This window comes from Saccoglossus kowalevskii, chromosome 15 (genome assembly GCF_978046115.1).
Source record: "Saccoglossus kowalevskii chromosome 15, keSacKowa6.1, whole genome shotgun sequence".
NCBI lineage: Eukaryota > Metazoa > Hemichordata > Enteropneusta > Harrimaniidae > Saccoglossus > Saccoglossus kowalevskii.
The window spans coordinates 20277199-20286490 of NC_140655.1; the positions used below are offsets into that span (position 1 = coordinate 20277199).

At 36.0% G+C, this 9292-nt stretch overlaps 1 long non-coding RNA gene across 1 annotated transcript; it reads right to left on the reverse strand.

Annotated features, from left to right (window-relative positions):
- Window positions 1-2244: 2244 nt before the first annotated feature.
- LOC144361795 (uncharacterized) lies at window positions 2245-4097 on the reverse strand. The gene is made up of 3 exons (XR_013422458.1): window positions 4038-4097; window positions 3723-3897; window positions 2245-2392 (listed from the first exon to the last, which is right to left on the reverse strand). It is a non-coding gene; the product is annotated as an uncharacterized LOC144361795 (long non-coding RNA).
- Between the last annotated feature and the right edge of the window lie 5195 nt (window positions 4098-9292).

Genomic DNA, 9292 nt, shown 5'->3' on the forward strand with positions numbered 1-9292 from the left:
AATGAAATATGGTATTATCAATAAACTTACCAAACATCGCTTGTTATTATGATTGTAGGAGACCCAAAATACGGACAGTGATGTGTGTTGATGTTACTCTACCCAACACCATCAGATAATGTTACCTTGAGGAAATGGACAGTATTTATCGCCCTCTATATGCAATTTTTTGGTAATTCGTTTATTACATTTTTTTACCTAGGGCAATCTAGAGGATCCATATTAGTTGGATTATCATTTAAAGTGACAATTTTCTTTTAATTTGGTATTCAACGTACATATTCCTTGTTGTCTTTTTTTAATTGAATAGTCGTCTGTGGATCCATGTTTTAAATAGTGGCGGCGAAAGATAAAAATCGTAAATACAAAATAAAACTTCAATGTAGTGGCGATAACAGTAATGGCGCTGCCATTGCCAAGTTTTTTTACTATTACTATTAACTACAAATTGCACATCAAGTAAAAAGCTCCTATGTCGACGATTGCAATATTAATCTGAGCATGCGCAAACAGTTTTATATTTATTTATTTTATTTTGGTGTGTTTGTTGAACCCATTTACACCTAATAGGGTAGTAAATCTATTGTACATTTTTGAAAGTGGTATCGATGTTGATCAATAGATCATTTTCCGTTCACTGCGAGATCCCGCGTACTGTACACATTCGAAGATGGTCAATTTCAGTGAAGTAAGGGTATTCAAATGCAATATTTATTTGTCAAAGATCAACCTTTCAATGTGAGCTACGAAATAAAAAATCGAGTTCAAAATCAAATTGTTCAGACGTTTGGCGGGATTTCGCAGCTGAACGGAAAATCATCTATTGGTAGTCCACATTCAAACACATTTTTTTCTGACACATATGTACTTGTTCGCCGAGAAAAAAAATGAACCATAATGAACACATAGTATCAAGTTTGTTGCATGGGGTTGAGTTAGATTCGAAATATGTCAGTTCTGGTGTAGCTGTCACCGTGATCGTCATCGTCACCGGCGCACGTCTGTACACTGTATGTCGCTGGACCCTGGCACCCTGGAAAAATCGAATTTGACGCCTGTCTCGTTATTTAGCAGGCTACTAGGCACGTCACTACACTGTTTTATTTCATCGATCGTCTGAGTTAAAAAAAACACTTATTGCTACCTTTTACACGGACAAAATGCTCTCTATTAAGCGATAACCAGGATCGCAAAAAAGTCAAATCATTTGAAACACTTACCCGACGTCTCTCTCTCTCTCTCTCTCTCTCTCTTCTGAAATCCGCCTCGGTGATGATGCGCTAGTCCGGAATCTAATCTTTAAAAAGTGTTGATATTGCGCCAGTTGTCGGCATTTCTCTTTAAAACCTAGTTGTTGTTTTTCTTTCATGGACGAGGACAGTTTTTCGAAAAAAGAGTCTGAGGTGAAGTGGACACTACATATGATGCTGTAAGGAGAAGGTCAACGCCTACATTTTCTCGTTATTTTCACGGCTTTCGTCCACTGGCGTCGCACCTTCGGATGGTTTGGAAACGTGTGAGAGTTGGAAATCTCGGAAACAGTCGACTGTTTTAGGATAGTTGGGCGTGGCTACAGCACGAGAAATATCTCAAATTTACTTGGATACGAGTATTCATTTTCAGCAAAAAAATCAATAACTGCCCATTTCAGTGGGACACAGATCTAAAATGGAAAACGTGTGGGTGGGCATTGCACAGGCACTTTAAATAATTTATAAAGAGTATGCAAACAATCCCCAGATTAAACCTACTTATTAACGTTATCAGTTTTCATTATAATTTAATACTGTCATTTTATTTTATACTCGTGCGGTTATCATAGTGATTAACCCCGCAGTAAATTGTGCACAATGATTGTCCGTTCTACAGTCGTGTTAATTATCGTGTCAAATGGGGCGTGCGTGTATAAATTACTTTTAAAAAGTAAGATGATTGTATATCGTCGTATATCGTAAGTAACTTTTCACGAAACACACCTTCGAGCTATTTTTGCAGCTAGGTTGTACACGATAATACATGTAAAACTACTAGTATATAATTGGTAACAACACTATTATTTGTTCTCACTTTTATTTAAATAATAAACACACTGAAATAATTTGAAAGTTTGCCATTTACAAACGAAATCATAACATGCTATATATATGATATATATATTTCAGCAATTGTGTATGCAAATCTACCTAGTCACGTGGCAACATGTGATTACCAAAATATATTAAGTAAATCAAAATATACAATATGCACATGTAACACATATTTATTTGCCATGGAAACCAACTCGTAAGATCAGCCAGTTAACGATAATAAACGCCGGAACTAAGTTAACAATCCACCATTATCGTCGAATTTGTCTCTCGCTTGGAATCGAGCTCTCCCTTTATTGTTATTCCTGTAAACGAAAGAAACTATTCTTAAAGTCGTATTCCTAGTTTATTTTACATATACACAACACCTCCTAGTTGTTATATTAAATATATGAGTAAATGATGAAAGCATTTGAATTGGCAACAATTCTAGGAATAGCGGAGCACTCGAGCTAACCTGCACTGATGGTGGTGGTTTTTAATTTAATCACCAACTTAAACAAAATGTATATTGTTGTAATCACCCAAGGCCATTTGATTGTATTTTACGAGATAATTCTAAATTCGATTTCAGGATTTTGTTTAAATGAGATTTCTCCTGAACTGTACACAATGCAAAGTCAGTATGTTGCTTTAATACAGACGTGTTTGAAAGTGAGATGTTTTTTTTTTTTACCAGATAATACAATGTAAAAAGGAATCTGTAACGCTAACACATGTATGTATGTATGTGATAGTGATGTTTTATACAAAAGCATACACAATTGCAATTACAAATTCACAATTTTATAATTAGACTTTGACTTTTAAATATTATTTTCCGAAACCGAGTCTATGTTCTCCATATATTCAGTAATACAACCTGGGCACATTTTTTAATAAATAAAATACCGGAAATGTTGAATATTTCGTCAAAATACATTTGATTCAATATAATATGTTTTAAAACATGGGTGGTCATGGAGGCATCGATTCCAATGCGAATTAGTCTGTCTTGGAGCTTGCTTGATACATGAGTGTATCTACCATGTTCAGATTCGACACGCTTCTTAGGGAATTATTATCTTTGGTTGGAAAAATTCTCCCGCCCTTTGGGATGACGTTCAGCAGGCTAACTACGTTTGACTGCGTCGCGATGGTGTCACTTCTGTAGCTAGGGTGAATTACAAGCATTTCCGGGAAACTTTTGTAATGCTTTTTGGTTGTGTAAGAATAAAATTAGTATTTATTTTGTAAAAATAAAAAAAATAAAAAAGCATGTTCAGGTTGTGTATAACTTTAGTTTTAGTTTAGTTAGGCGAAACATCCAACGTTTATGATATTTTATAAGAAAAATATTAAAACTTTATATTTAATATTATGTCCAAGTGAAGTTTTATAATTCATGTAACCTTGAATTCTGTGAATTACAGTAATATATATAATTAGCTTATCCAATTACTTCACGGATATGAATTAAATGCATGACGAGAAATTAATCGTATATTTTGGACAGTGTCTGTAAATACAATTACTAAATACACACGCATCATAGCAGACGTACTATACTCGGTGATAACAACGTGTTTTTTTGTGCTTTTTTTTTAAGACGGATCATAATCCAAAAATGATGGAAGATGTAACACATATACGTACTTGTATCTCGGTCCGTTGTAAGGATTGTTTTTATTCAACACCGGTGAGCCTGCCATCAATATATCGCCCCAGTTAACAGCATGTACGTGGAGACACATAGTTGTCATCAAGATGGTCGCAAAAATCAATACTACCATTCCCTTCATATTTGACTAACTGATATAAATTGGTATGACTATAAACAAAAACATTAATACAAAGTATCATGTTATTGATATATGTGTCTTGTAACAAACTGAACGAAAAAATGAAAATATGAAACACATAAATTCAGTAATTCCGCTGCCAATGGATTTAATGAACATACACACTTACCTCCGTGACGTACAGCAAAAAGATACGTTATGTGGTTTCGATCATAAACTATTTAAATTATAGCAGTGCTTCGTCATTATTGACGAAGATCGTTAATTATTGATAATGTTTCACTGTGTATGCATGAGACAGCATCTACTGAAGCGTTATGTTATTGCCGATAAACACGTGTCGGATTCACGACTCATCATGATGCAGTTACGCACCGGTGCATGATATGTTGTTGTTTTTTTGGATCATAAGCCTATTCAAGATGAGATTATTGCTAGAACCCCCGCCGCAAATAAGATACCAATTCTGAACGAGAAGTAGAGACTTCATGTGTGTTTTCTAGCGTGTACTAGAATGGACATTGTCGATATCTCAATGTTCATTGCAAAATTCGTCTCAAGCAACGCATTAGTTACTAAATTTAAAACCATGTTAGCCAGTCTTGTAGCATATGAAAATTTGTGCTTACAACTGGTTTTTAATCCGTGTCGAAAACGTGCACAGAATGGTCGTTTTGTGCACGTTTCCGACACGGCTTATCAGCTACCTCAAGTGCCAAATCCATGAAATAAACAACCAATGTCAATAGAGTAGCCTAGGTGTTAAAAATGGATTAAGTACTGGCAAACCAACTTCTGCATAGGTATGTTTCTAAAAGCTTGCTTTTTAGCTGATTTAGTCATCATTTTTGAACTCAGAAGCCCGCAAAATCTAATATTACATGTGAGAACGAAACAAATCCGTCGAGATTTCACGTTTTCTCGTAAAAGGAATGCTGGCTGTTCCCTCTCTGGACTCCCTCCCGCGTATACTAGTACTGGTACTACCATGGATTAGTACCTTCCATGGTACTACCAACTCTAACCATGTCCCTATTTGGTGACGCATGTCAAGCTATAAATGGGCATCAATACTCATTTCGCCCAATATTTCGCTTTTATAACATTTTATAACATACCGCTTAATTTCCGACTGGAAAAACGACCATGTTTTTATCCCTTTTTTTCTCACTCGCTTATTAAAAACACAGACCGCTTGTTCAAACACTGAACACTGGCACATGAGTTGTCGAAATGGTTGTTTTAGTGCTAAAGTTTGAGGATTCAATGAGTATTAACCATTATTTAATTTCGAACGACACTTCCAAACCATCATACTTTGTTTCGTTCGCGAACGTAACTTGAACTATGACCTCTTGTTATGTGAACGTTCCATAACAAGCTGATAGAGCGGGACTGTGTTCCGTTTGAATCCAGGGCTGCTATCTCGTTTCAACAATATGATTATCGAGACAATTACGTGATATAGGTAATGCTAACTCCTTGGGGCAGAGAACAGAGACACCAGGAACATATTGATGCCACGGCCATGTATTTAAAATGCGAGCGTGCAGACGAGAGATATTTCTGGGTTCGCGCGCTCGAAAAATTAAGCGGAAATAATTCAACATAAGCGAGTAAAAATAATGATCGAAAAGCAGAAGCGAGCAGGAGGTTGGATGAAATTAGTGCTGTACATTCAGGTCCTTTGTAAAAAATACGATCGGCTAAGATCTATGTCATTCTGTAGCACGCCAGAGACAGACAAAATGCAGTTTTAAATATTGACACCGTTCGTATTTTTTAAATGAGTCAAAAAATAAATAAATTGTATGCTGCTTAAGCGATGATCGATCGAAACAGACTCGTTTTAACGGCTACGTTCTGCTGAAGATATAAGACTTCACTTTCGGAGTTATTACCGAAGATAATGTACGACAGCAAAAAAACAACAACATTTGGTTATGTAAAATAGAGTAGCATTCATGTAGGTCCAATCAGTACTGTTGTATCGTATATTTCGTCAACCGAACGTTACTACCCGGACCTGCTCGTCGATTATTATTGCAAATGTCATTTCTTTCCAGAATCAATTGAGTATAAGTACGTTATTTTAGAATGGTTTTCATTTGGTTTCACCATAGACCCTCAACCCTTTGTTGAGGGTCTATGGTTTCACCATGGAAGGTACTAACGGAAGGAGCCACGACGCCTCTCAGGTGGCCACTTAAGCTTCTTTACGGGCTTATTTTCTTTTGTTTCAACCCAAGTTAATCCTGATGAGGACATTGTCTAGCTCATCTTTGATGTCGATGATAGTTTGCGACTGTTTACACAAGTAACGAGTTAGCGGAATATGACATAACCTTGCCGATTTTTAACATGACCATAAAATATATGCGCATTATGAAACTATGGTCATCACACATGCGTACTCGGTTTGTTTAGGTGCGAAAGGTCAAAATACGTATTTCATAGCCGGCAATTCAATAGATGAACGTTTGACTTCACGTATTTCACATGTTTTAATTATTAGCAACTGTAGCAAGAACAAGATTTTGAGTGTCTACAACAAAAATTCCAAAGGACTCCTAAAAAATATTATCACTGGAAAAGTGTCTAGGCATGCCCTTCTTTTGATACTATCTTTTCTGGTGGTGTTCGTCGATGCCCGGTGGTCGAAAATTTCAATAGTTTCGGGCCTCAAACCAACGCAATGACAATGGTACCATTGAATAGTGCAGTCGTTATTATCACAGGCAATCATTGATTAAGTCTCATCACCATTACAAATACAAAAAGATTCACGATAGTTCATCAATTCTTCTTCAATCGATGTTATATCTGCCAATTTTTCATTAAAGTTCGCCAAAATCTCCGGAAACAACAGTATTCATACTAGACGCCATTTTCAGTATTGTACATGCGAGGTTCGTCGATCGCTTCCGAACATGCCCCGAATATTACCGAATGCTCGAGATGAGTGTAACCCATTGTACAAAGGTGTTAAGAGCTAACAAGAACCAATGTTTGTGAACAAACAATGACAAACGATCATGGGGTAAAGCTAAAACAATAGCGTCGTAGCTCCTTCCGTTAGTACCTTCCATGGTTTCACCATAGTTCCATGGTTTCACCAAAGACAATTGTCTTTGGTTTCACGTGATAGTTAATCTGATTTATCATATAGCATTGCAAACAGGAAGTCCTCGGCATGGGTCAGAGTACTAGTATACCCCAGACCACTCGTTTTGAGGAATGGTCTGGGTGTGGCTTGTGGGTAAGAATAGAAAATGAAATTCGGTGAGGTTGTGATTATTTGGATTTTTGAGAACGGATTTTTACTATTGAAATGAAATTATTACGTCTAGGGGTGAATTGTTAATAGGTGAAGTGATGTTAAAAAACATAATTAGTTCATCGTCTTGCGTACACCGCAACAACAAGAGTTTATTTTTCAACACAGATCTCCAGTAAAGAGGGTGGCGTTTGGACGTAACCCCGGAGTTAAACCATAGACAATATAGTAGGAAGGACAAGCAACTCCAGCGATTCTATTGTAGCAGGGTAGGCTGGAAAAAAGTTAAGCTGATTTAAACTAAATGTTTATTTCAATTTCTCGTTAAATGCGTGTTTTTAGGCGGTGAGAGTCGTGAACTCTCGCGAAATGCGTAATCTCGTTAACGAGAGTTGCCTACGGTATTCTAAATGGCCGTTGCTGATCACTAGTTCCGTGTGTAGATGATTTGCTCGATGTTTTTTTTTCGGATTTTGATGCCTGTGGAAATTATGGTGAAGAAGATTCAAACAGTATAGACACAGCAATTCATGTTAACAGCCATGTGTGTGTGATTCAGAGCCCGGACATCAACATCGAAAATAGCGAAGATTTGTGTTTTCTTGATCGTCACGTAAAAGAAACGCTTTGAAACGCTAACAAAAAAACGAAAATAGTGAAAATAAAATAATAAAGAAAATCGTGCCTCATTTATACACAAGTATTCGAGTTATTTTTAATAAAAACATGGTATAACGTAGGTAGACGTGCATTCAGGCTGAAAGACTGGACGTGTAGCCAAGATGGCGACAGACGTGAAAACGGAAGACGGAATTTAGTCTAACCAAAAACAAGCGTAGTCGGTGAAAATACCAAAATTTGAAGATTCATGCATCATGAAAACAATAATATTCGTGTATTTTGTCGAATACGGGGTACAAACTTACACAAGCATTCCGTTTGAAAGAGTGTGAATAGGTAGTCAAGATGACGACAGACATGAAAGTTAATTTCAAAAAAAGTGCAAGACAGAGAACAACAAAACATGAGCACAGTCGGTGGAAAATAACATGATAAGAATTTTCATGCATCATGAAAACTAAAATATTCGAGTATTTTGTCGAAAACGGGGTACAACCTTAGACATGAATTCCGGTTGAAAGAGTGTGAGCTATAGTCAAGATGGTGACAGACGGGAAATCATACGGATTCAATGTCTGTTTGAAAAAAAAATGCGTGGCAGAGAACAATAATAAACGAGCATAGTCAGTGAAAAATAACATAATAAGAAGATTTATGCATCATGAAAACAAAAACATTCAAATATTTTGTCGAAAACGGAGTACAAACTGAATATGGCATGTACGGAAACATTACTGCCGTCTGAAACTAACTTTTAATTTTATTTAATTAAACAGGAACATATATATTAAAAGTAATATTTACTAGTGAACCACGTTCACGAGAACATCTGATAACTAATCTGTGTTCGAAAGATGCGTATTGCGGCAAGAAAACGACTCGTTTGGGGAAAGATACTTGTAGTTCGATACGAAAGTAGTGACATCGCATCGAAGTAAATATGACGTCATTGTTTACTTGCTCATCATAATATTCCAGCCCAGCTTGCGTTGGGCATACGGCGTTTGACATTGGTGTTATAATACTACTATACTGTCTATGGTTAAACAGGGCCCAAATTGATAGGGAGTAAAACACGGAAGTGGAAGAGCTGTCCATGCATTGACCAATCACACAAGAGCTCACAAACACCAACGAAATATTTGTTGCTGTACTTAACAAAGGGGTTTGGCACTAAAAACGTTTATATTGGATTTAGAACGTGTTATAATCCAAATCCCCTGGAAAGAGTTGTAAGCACCAATTTTCATATGTAAAACCTTATATATGAGATCAGACATTTTAAACTTGAAATAATAAATGATATATATAATAAGAACACAGTACTGTATTTATCCGCCGTAAAATTAAAACTTCGAGATTGTATTTCATTAGTTTTAGTAATTATTTTAATTAAAATAATTTTTTAGTAAACCTATTTCCTGAATATGAATGTATTAATTAAACAAACAATACATGAGATGGAATTAAACTCATAATTTAACGTTAATTATAATTATAATTATAATTATAATTATAATACGTGT